Source organism: Euprymna scolopes, chromosome 41 (assembly GCF_053919585.1).
Source record: "Euprymna scolopes isolate OS-2025 chromosome 41, ASM5391958v1, whole genome shotgun sequence".
Lineage (NCBI taxonomy): Eukaryota > Metazoa > Mollusca > Cephalopoda > Sepiida > Sepiolidae > Euprymna > Euprymna scolopes.
The window spans coordinates 40,739,556-40,761,110 of NC_136522.1; the positions used below are offsets into that span (position 1 = coordinate 40,739,556).

Genomic DNA, 21,555 nt, shown 5'->3' on the forward strand with positions numbered 1-21,555 from the left:
GAAGAGAAAATAATAAAAAAGGGAAAACAGGGCTGACTATGAAATAATGGTGGTCATTTAAAAGAGAAAATAATAAAAAAGGAAAAATAGGGCTGACTATGAAATAATGGTGGTCATTAAAGAAGAGTAAATAATAAAAAAGGAAAAATAGGGCTGACTATGAAATAATGGTGGTCATTAAAGAAAAGAAAATAATAAAAAAGGGAAAACAGGGCTGACTATGAAATAATGGTGGTCATTTAAAAGAAAAAATAATAAAAAAGGGAAAATAGGGCTGACTATGAAATAATGGTTGTCATTAAAGAAGAGTAAATAATAAAAAAGGAAAAATAGGGCTGACTATGAAATAATGGTGGTCATTAACGAAAAGTAAATAATAAAAAAGGAAAAATAGGGCTGACTATGAAATAATGGTGGTCATTAAAGAAGAGAAAATAATAAAAAAGGGAAAACAGGGCTGACTATGAAATAATGGTGGTCATTTAAAAGAGAAAATAATAAAAAAGGAAAAATAGGGCTGACTATGAAATAATGGTGGTCATTAAAGAAGAGTAAATAATAAAAAAGGAAAAATAGGGCTGACTATGAAATAATGGTTGTCATTAAAGGAGAGAAAATAATAAAAAAGGAAAAATAGGGCTGACTATGAAATAATGGTGGTTATTAAAGAAGAGTAAATAATAAAAAAGGAAAAATAGGGCTGACTATGACATAATGGTGGTCATTAAAGAAGAGTAAATAATAAAAAAGGAAAAATAGGGCTTACTATGAAATAATGGTGGTCATTAAAGAAGAGTAAATAATAAAAAAGGAAAAATAGGGCTGACTATGAAATAATGGTGGTCATTAAAGAAGAGAAAATAATAAAAAAGGGAAAACAGGGCTGACTATGAAATAATGGTGGTCATTTAAAAGAGAAAATAATAAAAAAGGGAAAATAGGGCTGACTATGAAATAATGGTTGTCATTAAAGAAGAGTAAATAATAAAAAAGGAAAAATAGGGCTGACTATGAAATAATGGTGGTCATTAACGAAGAGAAAATAATAAAAAAGGGGAAATAGGGCTGACTATGAAATAATCGAAGTTATTAAAGAAGAGAAAATAATAAAAAAGAAAAATAGGGCTGACTATGAAATAATGGTGGTCATTTAAAAGAGAAAATAATAAAAAAGGAAAAATAGGGCTGACTATGAAATAATGGTGGTCATTAAAGAAGAGTAAATAATAAAAAAGGAAAAATAGGGCTGACTATGAAATAATGGTGGTAATTAAAGAAGAGAAAATAATAAAAAAGGAAAAATAGGGCTGACTATGAAATAATGGTGGTCATTAAAGAAGAGTAAATAATAAAAAAGGAAAAATAGGGCTGACTATGAAATAATGGTGGTCATTAAAGAAGAGAAAATAATAAAAAAGGGAAAATAGGGCTGACTATGAAATAATGGTGGTCATTAAAGAAGAGTAAATAATAAAAAAGGAAAAATATGGCTGACTATGAAATAATGGTGGTCATTAACGAAGAGTAAATAATAAAAAAGGAAAAATAGGGCTGACTATGAAATAATGGTGGTCATTAAAGAAGAGAAAATAATAAAAAAGGGAAAAATAGGGCTGACTATGAAATAATGGTGGTTATTAAAGAAGAGAAAATAAAAAAAAGGGAAAAACAGGGCTGACTATTAAATAATGGTGGTTATAAAGAAGAGAAAATAATAAAAAAGGGAAAAACAGGGCTGACTATGAAATAATGGTGGTCATTTAAAAGAGAAAATAATAAAAAAGGGAAAATAGGGCTGACTATGAAATAATGGTGGTCATTAAAGAAGAGAAAATAATAAAAAAGGCAAAAACAGGGCTGACTATGAAATAATGGTGGTTATTAAAGAAGAGAAAATAATAAAAAAGGGAAAAACAGGGCTGACTATTAAATAATGGTGGTTATAAAGAAGAGAAAATAATAAAAAAGGGAAAAACAGGGCTGACTATGAAATAATGGTGGTTATTAAAGAAGAGAAAATAATAAAAAAGGGAAAAATAGGGCTGACTATGAAACAATGGTGGTCATTAAAGAAGAGAATTTAACAAAAAAGGGAAATATAGTGCTGACTATGAAATAATGGTGGTCATTAAAGAAGAGAAAATAATAAAAAAGGGGAAAAAAAAGGCTGACTATTAAATAATGGTGATCATTAAAGAAGGGAAAATATTAAAAAAGGGACAAATAGGGCTGACTATTAAATAATGGTGGTCATTAAAGAAGAGAAAATACTAAAAAAGGGAAAATAGGGCTGACTATGAAATAATGGTGGTCATTAAAGAAGAGAAAACAATAAAAAAGGGAAATATTGGGCTGGCTATGAAATAATGGTGGTCATTAAAAAAGAGAAAAAAAAAGAAAAATAAGGCTGACTATGAAATAATGGTGGTTTATAAAAATAGAGAATAATAAAAAAGGGAAAAATTGGGTGACTATGAAATAATGGGGTCATTAAAGAAGAGAAAATAACAAAAAGGGGAAAATAGGGCTGACTGTGAAATAATGGTGGTCATTAAAGAAGAGAAAATAATAAAAAAGAGAAATAGGGCTTACTATGAAATAATGGTGGTCATTAAAGTAGGGAAAATATTCAAAAAGTAAAAATAGGTCTAACCCAGAAATAATAGTTGTCATTAAAGAAGAAAAAATAATAAAAAAGGGAAAATAGGGCTGACTATTAAATAATGGTGGTCATTAAAGAAGAGAAAATAATAAAAAAGGGACAATAGGGCTGACTAGGAAATAATGGTGGTCATTAAAAAGAGAAAATAATAAAAAAGGGAAAACAAGGGCTGACTATGAAATAATGGTGGTCATTAAAGAGAAGAAAATAATAAAAAAGGGAAAACAGGGCGGACTATGACATAATGGTGGTAATTAAAAAGAGAAAATAATAAAAAAGGGAAAATAGGGCTGACTATGAAATAATGGTGGTCATTAAAGAAGAGAAAATAATAAAAAAGGGGAAAAAAGGGCTGACTATGAAATAATCGAAGTTATTAAAGAAGAGAAAATAATAAAAAAGAAAAATAGGGCTGACTATGAAATAATGGTGGTCATTAAAGAAGAGAAATAATAAAAAAGGGAAATATAGTGCTGACTATGAAATAATGGTGGTCATTAAAGAAGAGAAAGCATTCAAAAAGGGGAAAAAGGGCTGACTGTTAAATAATGGTGGTCATTAAAGATGAGAAAATAATAAAAATGCGGAAAAATGGGCTAGCTATTAAATAATGGTGGTCATTAAAGAAGTGAAAATAATAAAAAAGGGAAACATAGGGTTTACTATGAAATAATGGTGGTCATTAAAGAAGAGAAAATAATAAAAAAGGAAAAATAGGGCTGACTATGAAATAATGGTGGTCATTAAAGAAGAGAAAATAATAAAAAAGGGAAACAGGGCTGACTATGAAATAATGGTGGTCATTAAAAAGAGAAAATAATAAAAAAGGGAAAATAGGGCTGACTATGAAATAATGGTGGTCATTAAAGAAGAGAAAATAATAAAAAAGGCAAAAACAGGGCTGACTATGAAATAATGGTGGTTATTAAAGAAGAGAAAATAATAAAAAAGGGAAAAACAGGTCTGACTATGAAATAATGGTGGTTATTAAAGAAGAGAAAATAATAAAAAAGGGAAAAACAGGGCTGACTATGAAATAATGGTGGTTATTAAAGAAGAGAAAACAATAAAAAAGGGAAAAATAGGGCTGACTATGAAACAATGGTGGTCATTAAAGAAGAGAAAATAATAAAAAAGGGAAATATAGTGCTGACTATGAAACAATGGTTGTCATTAAAGAAGAGAACACAATCAAAAAGAGAAAAAAAGGGCTGACTATTAAATAATGGTGGTCATTAAAGAAGAGAAAATAATAAGAAAGGGAAAAAAAAGGGCTGACTATTAAAAAATGGTTGTCATTAAAGAAGGCAAAATATTAAACAAGGGAAAAATAGGGCTGACTATTAAATAATGGTGGTCATTAAAGGAGAGAAAATAATAAAAAAGGGAAAAATAGGGCTGACTATGAAATAATGGTGGTCATTAAAGAAGAGAAAAAAATAAAAAAGGGAAAAATAGGGCTGACTATGAAATAATAGTGGTCATTAAAAAAGAGAAAAAACAAGAAAAATAAGGCTGACTATTAAATAATGGTTGTCATTAAAAATAGAAAATAATAAAAAAGGGAAAAATAGGGCTGACTATGAAATAATGGTGGTCATTAAAGAAGAGAAAATAATAAAAAAGGGAAAATAGGGCTGACTTTGAAATAATGGTGGTCATTAAAGAAGAGAAAATAATAAAAAAGAGAAATAGGGCTTACTATGAAATAATGGTGGTCATTAAAGAAGGGAAAATATTAAAAAAGAAAAATAGGGCTGACTATGAAATAATGGTGGTCATTAAAGAAGAGAAAATAATAAAAAAGGGGAAAAAAGGGCTGACTATGAAATAATGGAAGTTATTAAAGAAGAGAAAATAATAAAAAAGAAAAATAGGGCTGACTATGAAATAATGGTGGTCATTAAAGAAGAGAAAAAATAAAAAAGGGAAATATAGTGCTGACTATGAAATAATGGTGGTCATTAAAGAAGAGAAAACATTCAAAAAGGGGAAAAAAGGGCTGACTATTAAATAATGGTGGTCATTGAAGATGAGAAAATGATAAAAAAGGGAAGAAATTGGCTAGCTATTAAATAATGGTGGTCATTAAAGACGTGAAAATAATAAAAAAGGGAAAAAATGGGCTGACTATGAAATAATGGTGGTCATTAAAGAAGAGAAAATAATAAAAAAGAAAAATAGTGATGACTATGAAATAATAGTGGTCATTAAAGAAGAGAAAATAATAAAAAAAGGGAAAATACGGCTGACTATGAAATAATGGGGTCATTAAAAAAGAGAAAATAATAAAAAAGGGAAAAGTAGGGCTGACTATGAAATAATGGTGGCCATTAAGAAGAGAAAATAATAAAAAAGGGAAAATAGGGCTGACTATGAAATAATGGTTGCCATTAAGAAGATAAAATAATAAAAAAGGAAAAATAGGGCTGACTATGAAAAAATGGTTGTCATTAAAGAAGAGAAGATAATAAAACAGGTAAAATGGGGCTGACTATGAAATGCTGGTGATCATTAAAGTAGAGAAAATAATAAAAAAGGGAAAATAGGGCTTACTATGAAATAATGGTGGTCATTAAAGAAGAGAAAATAATAAAAAAGGAAAAATATGGCTGACTATGAAAAAATGGTGGTCATTAAAGAAGAGAAAATTATAAGAAAGGGAAAATAGGGCTGACTATGAAATAATGGTGGTCATTAAAGAAGAGAAAATAATAAAAAAGAAAAATAGGGCTGACTATGAAACAATGGTGGTCATTAAAGAAGAGAAAATAATAAAAAAGGGAAAATAGGGCTGACTATGAAATAATGGTGGTCATTAAAGAAGGGAAAATAATAAAAAATAAAAATAAGTCAAACTATGAAATAATAGTGGTCATTTAAAAGAGAAAATAATAAAAAAGGAAAAATAGGGCTGACTATAAAATAATGGTGGTCATTAAAGAAGAGAACACAATAAAAAAGGGAAATATTGGGCTTACTATGAAATAATGGTGGTCATTAAAAAAGAGAAAAAAAAAGATTATAAGGCTGACTATTAAATAATGGTGGTCATTAAAGAAGAGAATATAATAAAAAAGGGAAAAAAAGGGCTGACTATGAAATAATGGTGGTCATTAAAGAAGAGAAAATAATAATAAAGGAAAAATAGGGCTGACTATGAAATAATGGTGGTCATTAAAGAAGAGTAAATAATAAAAAAGGAAAAATAGGGCTGACTATGAAATAATGGTGGTCATTAAAGAAGAGAAAATAATAAAAAAGGGAAAACAGGGCTGACTATGAAATAATGGTGGTTATTAAAAGAGAAAATAATAAAAAAGGGAAAATAGGGCTGACTATGAAATAATGGTGGTCATTAAAGAAGAGTAAATAATAAAAAAGGAAAAATATGGCTGACTATGAAATAATGGTGGTCATTAACGAAGAGTAAATAATAAAAAAGGAAAAATAGGGCTGACTATGAAATAATGGTGGTCATTAAAGAAGAGAAAATAATAAAAAAGGGAAAAATAGGGCTGACTATGAAATAATGGTGGTTATTAAAGAAGAGAAAATAAAAAAAAGGGAAAAACAGGGCTGACTATTAAATAATGGTGGTTATAAAGAAGAGAAAATAATAAAAAAGGGAAAAACAGGGCTGACTATGAAATAATGGTGGTCATTTAAAAGAGAAAATAATAAAAAAGGGAAAATAGGGCTGACTATGAAATAATGGTGTCTATTAAAGAAGAGAAAATAATAAAAAAGGCAAAAACAGGGCTGACTATGAAATAATGGTGGTTATTAAAGAAGAGAAAATAATAAAAAAGGGAAAAACAGGGCTGACTATTAAATAATGGTGGTTATAAAGAAGAGAAAATAATAAAAAAGGGAAAAACAGGGCTGACTATGAAATAATGGTGGTTATTAAAGAAGAGAAAATAATAAAAAAGGGAAAAATAGGGCTGACTATGAAACAATGGTGGTCATTAAAGAAGAGAATTTAACAAAAAAGGGAAATATAGTGCTGACTATGAAATAATGGTGGTCATTAAAGAAGAGAAAATAATAAAAAAGGGGAAAAAAGGCTGACTATTAAATAATGGTTATCATTAAAGAATGGAAAATATTAAAAAAGGGACAAATAGGGCTGACTATTAAATAATGGTGGTCATTAAAGAAGAGAAAATACTAAAAAAGGGAAAATAGGGCTGACTATGAAATAATGGTGGTCATTAAAGAAGAGAAAACAATAAAAAAGGGAAATATTGGGCTGGCTATGAAATAATGGTGGTCATTAAAAAAGAGAAAAAAAAAGAAAAATAAGGCTGACTATGAAATAATGGTGGTTTATAAAAATAGAGAATAATAAAAAAGGGAAAAATTGGGTGACTATGAAATAATGGGGTCATTAAAGAAGAGAAAATAACAAAAAGGGGAAAATAGGGCTGACTGTGAAATAATGGTGGTCATTAAAGAAGAGAAAATAATAAAAAAGAGAAATAGGGCTTACTATGAAATAATGGTGGTCATTAAAGTAGGGAAAATATTCAAAAAGTAAAAATAGGTCTAACCCAGAAATAATAGTTGTCATTAAAGAAGAAAAAATAATAAAAAAGGGAAAATAGGGCTGACTATTAAATAATGGTGGTCATTAAAGAAGAGAAAATAATAAAAAAGGGACAATAGGGCTGACTAGGAAATAATGGTGGTCATTAAAAAGAGAAAATAATAAAAAAGGGAAAACAAGGGCTGACTATGAAATAATGGTGGTCATTAAAGAGAAGAAAATAATAAAAAAGGGAAAACAGGGCGGACTATGACATAATGGTGGTAATTAAAAAGAGAAAATAATAAAAAAGGGAAAATAGGGCTGACTATGAAATAATGGTGGTCATTAAAGAAGAGAAAATAATAAAAAAGGGGAAAAAAGGGCTGACTATGAAATAATCGAAGTTATTAAAGAAGAGAAAATAATAAAAAAGAAAAATAGGGCTGACTATGAAATAATGGTGGTCATTAAAGAAGAGAAATAATAAAAAAGGGAAATAGAGTGCTGACTATGAAATAATGGTGGTCATTAAAGAAGAGAAAGCATTCAAAAAGGGGAAAAAGGGCTGACTGTTAAATAATGGTGGTCATTAAAGATGAGAAAATAATAAAAATGCGGAAAAATGGGCTAGCTATTAAATAATGGTGGTCATTAAAGAAGTGAAAATAATAAAAAAGGGAAACATAGGGTTTACTATGAAATAATGGTGGTCATTAAAGAAGAGAAAATAATAAAAAAGGAAAAATAGGGCTGACTATGAAATAATGGTGGTCATTAAAGAAGAGAAAATAATAAAAAAGGGAAACAGGGCTGACTATGAAATAATGGTGGTCATTAAAAAGAGAAAATAATAAAAAAGGGAAAATAGGGCTGACTATGAAATAATGGTGGTCATTAAAGAAGAGAAAATAATAAAAAAGGCAAAAACAGGGCTGACTATGAAATAATGGTGGTTATTAAAGAAGAGAAAATAATAAAAAAGGGAAAAACAGGTCTGACTATGAAATAATGGTGGTTATTAAAGAAGAGAAAATAATAAAAAAGGGAAAAACAGGGCTGACTATGAAATAATGGTGGTTATTAAAGAAGAGAAAACAATAAAAAAGGGAAAAATAGGGCTGACTATGAAACAATGGTGGTCATTAAAGAAGAGAAAATAATAAAAAAGGGAAATATAGTGCTGACTATGAAACAATTGTTGTCATTAAAGAAGAGAACACAATCAAAAAGAGAAAAAAAGGGCTGACTATTAAATAATGGTGGTCATTAAAGAAGAGAAAATAATAAGAAAGGGAAAAAAAAGGCTGACTATTAAAAAATGGTTGTCATTAAAGAAGGCAAAATATTAAACAAGGGAAAAATAGGGCTGACTATTAAATAATGGTGGTCATTAAAGGAGAGAAAATAATAAAAAAGGGAAAAATAGGGCTGACTATGAAATAATGGTGGTCATTAAAGAAAAGAAAAAAATAAAAAAGGGAAATATTGGGCTGACTATGAAATAATAGTGGTCATTAAAAAAGAGAAAAAACAAGAAAAATAAGGCTGACTATTAAATAATGGTTGTCATTAAAAATAGAAAATAATAAAACAGGGAAAAATAGGGCTGACTATGAAACAATGGTGGTCATTAAAGAAGAGAAAATAATAAAAAAGGGAAAATAGGGCTGACTTTGAAATAATGGTGGTCATTAAAGAAGAGAAAATAATAAAAAAGAGAAATAGGGCTTACTATGAAATAATGGTGGTCATTAAAGAAGGGAAAATATTAAAAAAGAAAAATAGGGCTGACTATGAAATAATGGTGGTCATTAAAGAAGAGAAAATAATAAAAAAGGGGAAAAAAGGGCTGACTATGAAATAATGGAAGTTATTAAAGAAGAGAAAATAATAAAAAAGAAAAATAGGGCTGACTATGAAATAATGGTGGTCATTAAAGAAGAGAAAAAATAAAAAAGGGAAATATAGTGCTGACTATGAAATAATGGTGGTCATTAAAGAAGAGAAAACATTCAAAAAGGGGAAAAAAGGGCTGACTATTAAATAATGGTGGTCATTGAAGATGAGAAAATGAAAAAAAAGGGAAGAAATTGGCTAGCTATTAAATAATGGTGGTCATTAAAGAAGTGAAAATAATAAAAAAGGGAAAAATAGGGCTGACTATGAAATAATGGTTGTCATTAAAGAAGAGAAAATAATAAAAAAGAAAAATAGTGATGACTATGAAATAATAGTGGTCATTAAAGAAGAGAAAATAATAAAAAAAGGGAAAATACGGCTGACTATGAAATAATGGGGTCATTAAAAAAGAGAAAATAATAAAAAAGGGAAAAGTAGGGCTGACTATGAAATAATGGTGGCCATTAAGAAGAGAAAATAATAAAAAAGGGAAAATAGGGCTGACTATGAAATAATGGTTGCCATTAAGAAGATAAAATAATAAAAAAGGAAAAATAGGGCTGACTATGAAAAAATGGTTGTCATTAAAGAAGAGAAGATAATAAAACAGGTAAAATGGGGCTGACTATGAAATGCTGGTGATCATTAAAGTAGAGAAAATAATAAAAAAGGGAAAATAGGGCTTACTATGAAATAATGGTGGTCATTAAAGAAGAGAAAATAATAAAAAAGGAAAAATAGGGCTGACTATGAAAAAATGGTGGTCATTAAAGAAGAGAAAATTATAAGAAAGGGAAAATAGGGCTGACTCTGAAATAATAGTGGTCATTAAAGAAGAGAAAATAATAAAAAAGAAAAATAGGGCTGACTATGAAACAATGGTGGTCATTAAAGAAGAGAAAATAATAAAAAAGGGAAAATAGGGCTGACTATGAAATAATGGTGGTCATTAAAGAAGGGAAAATAATAAAAAATAAAAATAAGTCAAACTATGAAATAATAGTGGTCATTTAAAAGAGAAAATAATAAAAAAGGAAAAATAGGGCTGACTATAAAATAATGGTGATCATTAAAGAAGAGAACACAATAAAAAAGGGAAATATTGGGCTTACTATGAAATAATGGTGGTCATTAAAAAAGAGAAAAAAAAAGATTATAAGGCTGACTATTAAATAATGGTGGTCATTAAAGAAGAGAATATAATAAAAAAGGGAAAAAAAGGGCTGACTATGAAATAATGGTGGTCATTAAAGAAGAGAAAATAATCAAAAAGGGAAAAATAGGGTTTACTATGAAATAATGGTGGTCATTAAAGAAGAGAAAATAATAAAAAAGGGAAACAGGGCTGACTATGAAATAATGGTGGTCATTAAAGAAGAGAAAATAAAAAAAAAGGGAAACAGGGCTGACTATGAAATAATTGTGGTCATTAAAAAGAGAAAATAATAAAAAAGGGAAAATAGGGCTGACTATGACATAATGGTGGTCATTAAAGACGAGAAAATAATAAAAAAGGCAAAAACAGGGCTGACTATGAAATAATGGTGGTTATTAAAGAAGAGAAAATAATAAAAAAGGGAAAAACAGGGCTGACTATGAAATAATGGTGGTTATTAAAGAAGAGAAAATAATAAAAAAGGGAAAAACAGGGCTGACTATGAAATAATGGTGGTTATTAAAGAAGAGAAAATAATAAAAAAGGGAAAAATAGGGCTGACCATGAAACAATGGTGGTCATTAAAGAAGAGAATTTAATAAAAAAGGGAAATATAGTGCTGACTATGAAACAATGGTTGTCATTAAAGAAGAGAACACAATCAAAAAGATAAAAAAAGGGCTGACTATGAAATAATGGTGGTCATTAAAGAAGAGAAAATAATAAGAAAGGGAAAAAAAAAAGGCTGACTATTAAATAATGGTTGTCATTAAAGAAGGCAAAATATTAAACAAGGGAAAAATAGGGCTGACTATTAAATAATGGTGGTCATTAAAGGAGAGAAAATAATAAAAAAGGGAAATATTGGGCTGACTATGAAATAATGGTGGTCATTAAAGAAGAGAAAAAAAAAAGAACAATAAGGCTGACTATGAAATAATGGTGGTCATTAAAAATAGAAAATAATAAAAAAGGAAAAATAGGGTGACTATGAAATAATGGTGGTCATTAAAGAAGAGAAAATAATAAAAAAGAAAAATACTGATTACTATGAAATAATGGTGGTCATTAAAGAAGAGAAAATAATAAAAAAGAGAAATAGGGCTTACTATTAAATAATGGTGGTCATTAAAGAAGGGAAAATATTAAAAAAGTAAAAATAGGTCTAACCCAGAAATAATGGTTGTCATTAAAGGGGAAAAAAAAATAAAAAAGGGAAAATAGGGCTAACCATGAAATAATGGTGGTCATTAAAGAAGTGAAAATAATAAAAAAGGGAAAATAGGGCTGACTATGAAATAATGGTGGTCATTAAAAAGAGAAAATAATAAAAAAGGGAAAAAAAGGGCTGACTATGAAATAATGGTGGTCATTAAAGAGGAGAAAATAATAAAAAAGGGAAAACAGGGCGGACTATTAAATAATGGTGGTAATTAAAAAGAGAAAATAATAAAAAAGGGAAAATAGGGCTGACTATGAAATAATGGTGGTCATTAAAGAAGAGAAAATTATAAAAAAGGGGAAAAAAGGGCTGACTATTAAATAATGGAAGTTATTAAAGAAGAGAAAATAATAAAAAAGAAAAATAGGGCTGACTATGAAATAATGGTGGTCATTAAAGAAGAGAAAAAAATAAACAAGGGAAAATAGGGCTGACTATGAAATAATGGTGGTCATTAAAAAAGAGAAATAATAAAAAAGGAAATATAGTGCTGACTATGAAATAATGGTGGTCATTAAAGAAGAGAAAACATTCAAAAAGGGGAAAAAAGGGCTGACTATTAAATTATGGTGGTCATTAAAGATGAGAAAATAATAAAAAAGGGAAAAAAAGGGGCTGACTATTAAAAAATGGTGGTCATTAAAGAAGTGAAAATAAAAAAATAGAAAAATAGTGATGACTATGAAATAATGGTGGCCATTAAGAAGAGAAAATAATAAAAAAAGGAAAAAAAGGGCTGACTATCACAAAATGGTGGTCATTAAAGAAGAGAAGATAATAAAAAAAGGGAAAATAGGGTTGACTATGAAATTATGGTGGTCATTAAAGAAGAGAAAATAATAAAAAACGGGAAAAAAAGGCTGACTATGAAAACATGGTGGTCATTAAAGCAGAGAAAATAATAAAAAAGGGAAAAATAGGGCTGACTATGAAATAATGGTTGTAATTAAAGAAGAGAAAGTAATAACAAAGGGAAAATAGGGCTGACTATGACATAATGGTGGTCATTAAAGAAGAGAAGAAAATAAAAAAGGGAAAAAAGGTCTAACTAAGAAATAATGGTGGTCATTAAAGAAGAGAAAATAATAAAAAAGAAAAAAAGGGCTTACTATGAAATAATGGTCGGCATTAAAGAAGGGAAAATATTAAAAAAGTAAAAATAGGTCTAACCCAGAAATAATGGTTGTCATTAAAGGGGAAAAAAAAATAAAAAAGGGAAAATAGGGCTGACCATGAAATAATGGTGGTCATTAAAGAAGAGAAAATAATAAAAAAGGGAAAATAGGGCTGACTATGAAATAATGGTGGTCATTAAAAAGAGAAAATAATAAAAAAGGGAAAAAAAGGGCTGACTATGAAATAATGGTGGTCATTAAAGAGGAGAAAATAATAAAAAAGGGAAAACAGGGCGGACTATTAAATAATGGTGGTAATTAAAAAGAGACAATAATAAAAAAGGGAAAATAGGGCTGACTATGAAATAATGGTGGTCATTAAAGAAGAGAAAATAATAAAAAAGGGGGAAAAAGGGCTGACTATGAAATAATGGAAGTTATTAAACAAGAGAAAATAATAAAAAAGAAAAATAGGGCTGACTATGAAATAATGGTGGTCATTAAAGAAGAGAAGATAATAAACAAGGGAAAATAGGGCTGACTATGAAATAATGGTGGTCATTAAAGAGAGAAATAATAAAAAAGGGAAATATAGTGCTGACTATGAAATAATGGTGGTCATTAAAGAAGAGAAAACATTCAAAAATGGGAAAAAAAGGGCTGACTATTTAATAATGGTGGTCATTAAAGATGAGACAATAATAAAAAATGGGAAAAAAGGGGCTGACTATTAAATAATGGTGGTCATTAAAGAAGTGAAAATAATAAAAAAGGGAAAAATAGGGCTGACTATGAAATAATGGCGGTCATTAAAGAAGAGAAAATAATAAAAAAGAAAAATAGTGATGACTATGAAATAATGGTGGTCATTAAAGAAGAGAAAATAATAAAAAAAGGGAAAATACGGCTGGCTATGAAATAATGGGGTCATTAAAGAAGAGAAAATAATAAAAAAGGGAAAATAGGGCTGACTATGAAATAATGGTGGCCATTAAGAAGAGAAAATAATAAAAAAGGGAAAATAGGGCTGACTTTGAAATAATGGTTGCCATTAAGAAGATAAAATAATAAAAAAGGAAAAATAGGGCTGACTATGAAAAAATGGTGGTCATTAAAGAAGAGAAGATAATAAAAAAGGGAAAATAGGGCTGACTATGAAATAATGGTGATCATTAAAGTAGAGAAAATAATAAAAAAGGGAAAATAGGGCTGACTATGAAATAATGGTGGCCATTAAGACGAGAAAATAATAAAAAAAAGGAAAAATAGGGCTGACTGTGAAAATAGTGGTCATTAAAGAAGAGAAGATAATAAAAAAGGGAAAATAGGGCTGACTATGAAATAATGTAGGTTATTAAAGAAGAGAAAATAATAAAAAAGGGAAAATAGGGCTGACTATGAAATAATGGTGGTCATTAAAGAAGAGAAAATAATAAAAAAGGGAAAATAGGGCTGACTATTAAATAATGGTGGTTATTAAAGAAGAGAAAATAATAAAAAAGGGAAAATAGGGGTGACTATGAAATAATGGTGGTCATTAAAGAAGAGAAAATAATAAAAAAGGGAAAAGAAAGGCTGACTATTAAAACATGGTGGTCATTAAAGCAGAGAAAATAATAAAAAAGGGAAAAATAGGGCTGACTATGAAATAATGGTGGTCATTAAAGAAGAGAAAATAATAACAAAGGGAAAATAGGGCTGACTATGACATAATGGTGGTCATTAAAGAAGAGAAGAAAATAAAAAAGGGAAAATAGGTCTAACTTAGAAATAATGGGGGTCATTAAAGAAGAGAAAATAATAAAAAAGGGAAAATAGCGCTGACTATGAAATAATGGTGGTCATTAAAGAAGAGAAAAAAATAGAAAAGGGAAAATAGGGCTGACTATGAAATAATGGTGGTCAGTAAAGAAGAGAAAATAATAAAAAAGGGAAAATAGGGCTTACTATGAAATAATGGTGGTCATTAAAGAAGAGAAAATAATAAAAAAGGGAAAATAGGGCTGACTATGAAATAATGGTGGTCATTAAAGAAGAGAAAATAATAAAAAAGGGAAAACAGGGCTGACTATGAAACAATGGTGGTCATTAAAAAGAGAAAATAATAAAAATGGGAAAATAGGGCTGACTATGAAATAATGGTGGTCATTAAAGAAGAGAAAAAAAAAAAAAAGGGAAAAAAAGGGCTGACTATGAAATAATGGTGGTTGTTAAAGAAGAGAAAATAATAAAAAAGAAAAATAGGGCTGACTATGAAATAATTGTGGTCATTAAAGAAGAGAAGATAATAAACAAGGGAAAATAGGGCGGACTATGAAACAATTTTGGTCATTAAAGAAGAGAAATAATAAAAAAGGGAAATATAGTGCTGACTATGAAATAATGGTTGTCATTAAAGAAGGGAAAATATTAAAAAAGGGAAAAATAGGGCTGACTATGAAATAATGGTGGTCATTAAAGAAGAGAAAACAATAAAAAAGGGAAATATTGGGCTGACTATGAAACATTGGTGGTCATTAAAAAAGAGAAAAAAAAACAGAAAAATAAGGCTGACTATGAAATAATGGTGGTCATTAAAAATAGAAAATAATAAAAAAGGGAAAATAGGGTGACTATGAAATAATGGTGGTCATTAAAGAAGAGAAAATAATAAAAAAGGGAAAATAGGGCTGACTATGAAATAATGGGGTCATTAAAGAAGAGAAAATAATAAAAAGGTGGAAAATAGGGCTGACTGTGAAATAATGGTGGGCATTAAAGAAGAGAAAATTACAAAAAAGAAAAATAGGGCTTACTATGAAATAATGGTGGTCATTAAAGAAGGGAAAATATTAAAAAAGTAAAAATAGGTCTAACCCAGAAATAATGGTTGCCATTAAAGGAGAAAAAAAAATAAAAAAGGGAAAATAGGGCTGACTATGAAATAATGGTGATCATTAAAGAAGAGAAAATAATAAAAAAGGGAAAATAGGGCTGACTATGAAATAATGGTGGTCATTAAAAAGAGAAAATAATAAAACAGGGGAAAAAAGGGCTGACTATGAAATAATGGTGGTCATTAAAGAAGAGAAAATAATAAGAAAGGGAAAAAAAAGGCTGACTATTAAATAATGGTTGTCATTAAAGAAGGCAAAATATTAAACAAGGGAAAAATAGGGCTGACTATTAAATAATGGTGGTCATTAAAGGAGAGAAAATAATAAAAAAGGGAAATATTGGGCTGACTATGAAATAATGGTGGTCAGTAAAGAAGAGAAATAATAAAAAAGGGAAATATAGTGCTGACTATGAAATAATGGTGGTCATTTAAAGAGGAAAAAACATTCAAAAAGGGGAAAAAAGGGCTGACTATTAAATAATGGTGGTCATTAAAGATAAGAAAATAATAAAAAGGGAAAAAAGGGGCTGACTATTAAATAATGGTGGTCATTAAAGAAGTGAAAACATTCAAAAAGGGAAAAATAGGGCTGACTATGAAATAATGGTAGCCATTAAAGAAGAGAAAATAATAAAAAAGAAAAATAGTGATGACTATGAAATAATGGTGGTCATTAAAGAAGAGAAAATAATAAAAAAAGGGAAAATACGGCTGACTATGAAATAATGGGGTCATTAAAGAAGAGAAAATAATAAAAAAGGGAAAATAGGGCTGACTATTAAATAATGGTGGGCATTAAAGAAGAGAAAATAATAAAAATGGAAATATAGGGCTGACTATCAAAAATAATGGTGGTCATTAAAGAAGAGAAAATAATAATAAAGGGAAAATAGGGCTGACTATGAAATAATGGTTGTCATTAAAGAAGAGAAAATATTAAAAAAGGGAAAAATAGGGCAGACTATAAAATAATAGTGGTCATTACAGAAGAGAAAATAATAAAAAAGGGAAAATAGGGCTGACTATGAAATAATGGTGGTCATTAAAGAAGAGAAAATAATAAAAAAGGGAAAATAGGGCTGACTATGAAATAATGGTTGTCATTAAAGAAGAGAAAATATTAAAAAAGGGAAAAATAGGGCAGACTATAAAATAATAGTGGTCATTAAAGAAGAGAAAATAATGAAAAAGGGAAAATAGGGCTGACTATGAAATAATGGTGGTCATTAAAGAAGTGAAAATTATAAAAAAGGGAAAATAGGGCTGACTATGAAATAATGGTTGTCATTAAAGAAGAGAAAATACTAAAAAAGGAAAAATAGGGCAGACTATAAAGTAATAGTGGTCATTAAAGAAGAGAAAATAATAAAAAAGGGAAAATAGTGATGACTATGAAATAATGGTGGTCATTAAAGAAGAGAAAATAATAAAAAAGGGAAAATAGGGCTGACCATGAAATAATGCTTGTAATAACAGAAGAGAAAACATTAAAAAAGGGAAAAATAGGGCAGACTATAAAATATTAGTGGTAATTAAAGAAGAGAAAATAATAAAAAAGGGAAAATAGGGCTGACCATGAAATAATGGTTGTCATTAAAGAAGAGAAAACATTAAAAAAGGGAAAAATAGGGCAGACTATAAAATAATAGTGGTCATTAAAGAAGAGAAAATAATAAAAAAGGGAAAATAGGGCTGACTATGAAATAATGGTGGTCATTAAAGAAGAGAAAATAATAAAAAAGGGGGAAAAAGGGCTGACTATGAAATAATGGAAGTTATTAAACAAGAGAAAATAATAAAAAAGAAAAATAGGGCTGACTATGAAATAATGGTGGTCATTAAAGAAGAGAAGATAATAAACAAGGGAAAATAGGGCTGACTATGAAATAATGGTGGTCATTAAAGAGAGAAACAATAAAAAAGGGAAATATAGTGCTGACTATGAAATAATGGTGGTCATTAAAGAAGAGAAAACATTAAAAAATGGGAAAAAAGGGCTGACTATTTAATAATGGTGGTCATTAAAGATGAGACAATAATAAAAAATGGGAAAAAAGGGGCTGACTATTAAATAATGGTGGTCATTAAAGAAGTGAAAATAATAAAAAAGGGAAAAATAGGGCTGACTATGAAATAATGGCGGTCATTAAAGAAGAGAAAATAATAAAAAAGAAAAATAGTGATGACTATGAAATAATGGTGGTCATTAAAGAAGAGAAAATAATAAAAAAAGGGAAAATACGGCTGGCTATGAAATAATGGGGTCATTAAAGAAGAGAAAATAATAAAAAAGGAAAATAGGGCTGACTATGAAATAATGGTGGCCATTAAGAAGAGAAAATAATAAAAAAGGGAAAATAGGGCTGACTTTGAAATAATGGTTGCCATTAAGAAGATAAAATAATAAAAAAGGAATAATAGGGCTGACTATGAAAAAATGGTGGTCATTAAAGAAGAGAAGATAATAAAAAAGGGAAAATAGGGCTGACTATGAAATAATGGTGATCATTAAAGTAGAGAAAATAATAAAAAGGGGAAAATAGGGCTGACTATGAAATAATGGTGGCCATTAAGACGAGAAAATAATAAAAAAGGGAAAATAGGGCTGACTATGAAATAATGGTGGCCATTAAGAAGAGAAAATAATAAAAAAAGGAAAAATAGGGCTGACTGTGAAAAAATGGTGGTCATTAAAGAAGAGAAGATAATAAAAAAGGGAAAATAGGGCTGACTATGAAATAATGTAGGTTATTAAAGAAGAGAAAATAATAAAAAAGGGAAAATAGGGCTGACTATGAAATAATGGTGGTCATTAAAGAAGAGAAAATAATAAAAAAGGGAAAATAGGGCTGACTATTAAATAATGGTGGTTATTAAAGAAGAGAAAATAATAAAAAAGGGAAAATAGGGGTGACTATGAAATAATGGTGGTCATTAAAGAAGAGAAAATAATAAAAAAGGGAAAAGAAAGGCTGACTATTAAAACATGGTGGTCATTAAAGCAGAGAAAATAATAAAAAAGGGAAAAATAGGGCTGACTATGAAATAATGGTGGTCATTAAAGAAGAGAAAATAATAACAAAGGGAAAATAGGGCTGACTATGACATAATGGTGGTCATTAAAGAAGAGAAGAAAATAAAAAAGGGGAAATAGGTCTAACTTAGAAATAATGGGGGTCATTAAAGAAGAGAAAATAATAAAAAAGGGAAAATAGCGCTGACTATGAAATAATGGTGGTCATTAAAGAAGAGAAAAAAATAGAAAAGGGAAAATAGGGCTGACTATGAAATAATGGTGGTCAGTAAAGAAGAGAAAATAATAAAAAAGGGAAAATAGGGCTTACTATGAAATAATGGTGGTCATTAAAGAAGAGAAAATAATAAAAAAGGGAAAATAGGGCTGACTATGAAATAATGGTGGTCATTAAAGAAGAGAAAATAATAAAAAAGGGAAAACAGGGCTGACTATGAAACAATGGTGGTCATTAAAAAGAGAAAATAATAAAAAAGGGAAAATAGGGCTGACTATGAAATAATGGTGGTAATTAAAGAAGAGAAAATAATAAAAAAGGGAAAAAAAGCGCTGACTATGAAATAATGGTGGTTGTTAAAGAAGAGAAAATAATAAAAAAGAAAAATAGGGCTGACTATGAAATAATTGTGGTCATTAAAGAAGAGAAGATAATAAACAAGGGAAAATAGGGCGGACAATGAAACAATTTTGGTCATTAAAGAAGAGAAATAATAAAAAAGGGAAATATAGTGCTGACTATGAAATAATGGTTGTCATTAAAGAAGGGAAAATATTAAAAAAGGGAAAAATAGGGCTGACTATGAAATAATGGTGGTCATTAAAGAAGAGAAAACAATAAAAAAGGGAAATATTGGGCTGACTATGAAACATTGGTGGTCATTAAAAAAGAGAAAAAACAACAGAAAAATAAGGCTGACTATGAAATAATGGTGGTCATTAAAAATAGAAAATAATAAAAAAGGGAAAATAGGGTGACTATGAAATAATGGTGGTCATTAAAGAAGAGAAAATAATAAAAAAGGGAAAATAGGGCTGACTATGAAATAATGGGGTCATTAAAGAAGAGAAAATAATAAAAAGGTGGAAAATAGGGCTGACTGTGAAATAATGGTGGGCATTAAAGAAGAGAAAATTACAAAAAAGAAAAATAGGGCTTACTATGAAATAATGGTGGTCATTAAAGAAGGGAAAATATTAAAAAAGTAAAAATAGGTCTAACCCAGAAATAATGGTTGCCATTAAAGGAGAAAAAAAAATAAAAAAGGGAAAATAGGGCTGACTATGAAATAATGGTGATCATTAAAGAAGAGAAAATAATAAAAAAGGGAAAATAGGGCTGACTATGAAATAATGGTGGTCATTAAAAAGAGAAAATAATAAAACAGGGGAAAAAGGGCTGTCTATGAAATAATGGTGGTCATTAAAGAAGAGAAAATAATAAGAAAGGGAAAAAAAAAGGCTGACTATTAAATAATGGTTGTCATTAAAGAAGGCAAAATATTAAACAAGGGAAAAATAGGGCTGACTATTAAATAATGGTGGTCATTAAAGGAGAGAAAATAATAAAAAAGGGAAATATTGGGCTGACTATGAAATAATAGTGGTCAGTAAAGAAGAGAAATAATAAAAAAGGGAAATATAGTGCTGACTATGAAATAATGGTGGTCATTAAAGAAGAGAAAACATTCAAAAAGGGGAAAAAAGGGCTGACTATTAAATAATGGTGGTCATTAAAGATAAGAAAATAATAAAAAGGGAAAAAAGGGGCTGACTATTAAATAATGGTGGTCATTAAAGAAGTGAAAACATTCAAAAAGGGAAAAATAGGGCTGACTATGAAATAATGGTAGCCATTAAAGAAGAGAAAATAATAAAAAAGAAAAATAGTGATGACTATGAAATAATGGTGGTCATTAAAGAAGAGAAAATAATAAAAAAAGGGAAAATACGGCTGACTATGAAATAATGGGGTCATTAAAGAAGAGAAAATAATAAAAAAGGGAAAATAGGGCTGACTATTAAATAATGGTGGGCATTAATGAAGAGAAAATAATAAAAATGGAAATATAGGGCTGACTATCAAAAGTAATGGTGGTCATTAAAGAAGAGAAAATAATAATAAAGGGAAAATAGGGCTGACTATGAAATAATGGTTGTCATTAAAGAAGAGAAAATATTAAAAAAGGGAAAAATAGGGCAGACTATAAAATAATAGTGGTCATTACAGAAGAGAAAATAATAAAAAAGGGAAAATAGGGCTGACTATGAAATAATGGTGGTCATTAAAGAAGAGAAAATAATAAAAAAGGGAAAATAGGGCTGACTATGAAATAATGGTTGTCATTAAAGAAGAGAAAATATTAAAAAAGGGAAAAATAGGGCAGACTATAAAATAATAGTGGTCATTAAAGAAGAGAAAATAATGAAAAAGGGAAAATAGGGCTGACTATGAAATAATGGTGGTCATTAAAGAAGTGAAAATTATAAAAAAGGGAAAATAGGGCTGACTATGAAATAATGGTTGTCATTAAAGAAGAGAAAATACTAAAAAAGGAAAAATAGGGCAGACTATAAAGTAATAGTGGTCATTAAAGAAGAGAAAATAATAAAAAAGGGAAAATAGTGATGACTATGAAATAATGGTGGTCATTAAAGAAGAGAAAATAATAAAAAAGGGAAAATAGGGCTGACCATGAAATAATGGTTGTAATAACAGAAGAGAAAACATTAAAAAAGGGAAAAATAGGGAAGACTATAAAATATTAGTGGTAATTAAAGAAGAGAAAATAATAAAAAAGGGAAAATAGGGCTGACCATGAAATAATGGTTGTCATTAAAGAAGAGAAAACATTAAAAAAGGGAAAAATAGGGCAGACTATAAAATAATAGTGGTCATTAAAGAAGAGAAAATAATAAAAAAGGGAAAATAGGGCTGACTATGAAATAATGGTGGTCATTAAAGAAGAGAAAATAATAAAACAGGGAAACTAGGGCTGACTATGCAATAATGGTGGTCATTAAAGAAGAGAAAATAAAAAAAAGGGAAAATAGGGCT

The 21,555-nt window shown here is 28.8% G+C and overlaps 1 protein-coding gene across 4 annotated transcripts in view; it reads right to left on the reverse strand.

Moving 5' to 3' along the window:
- The window catches only part of LOC145266480 (uncharacterized), a 788,679-nt gene that overhangs the window by 342,654 nt on the left and 424,470 nt on the right, over positions 1-21,555 (reverse strand). The window lies entirely within an intron of this gene.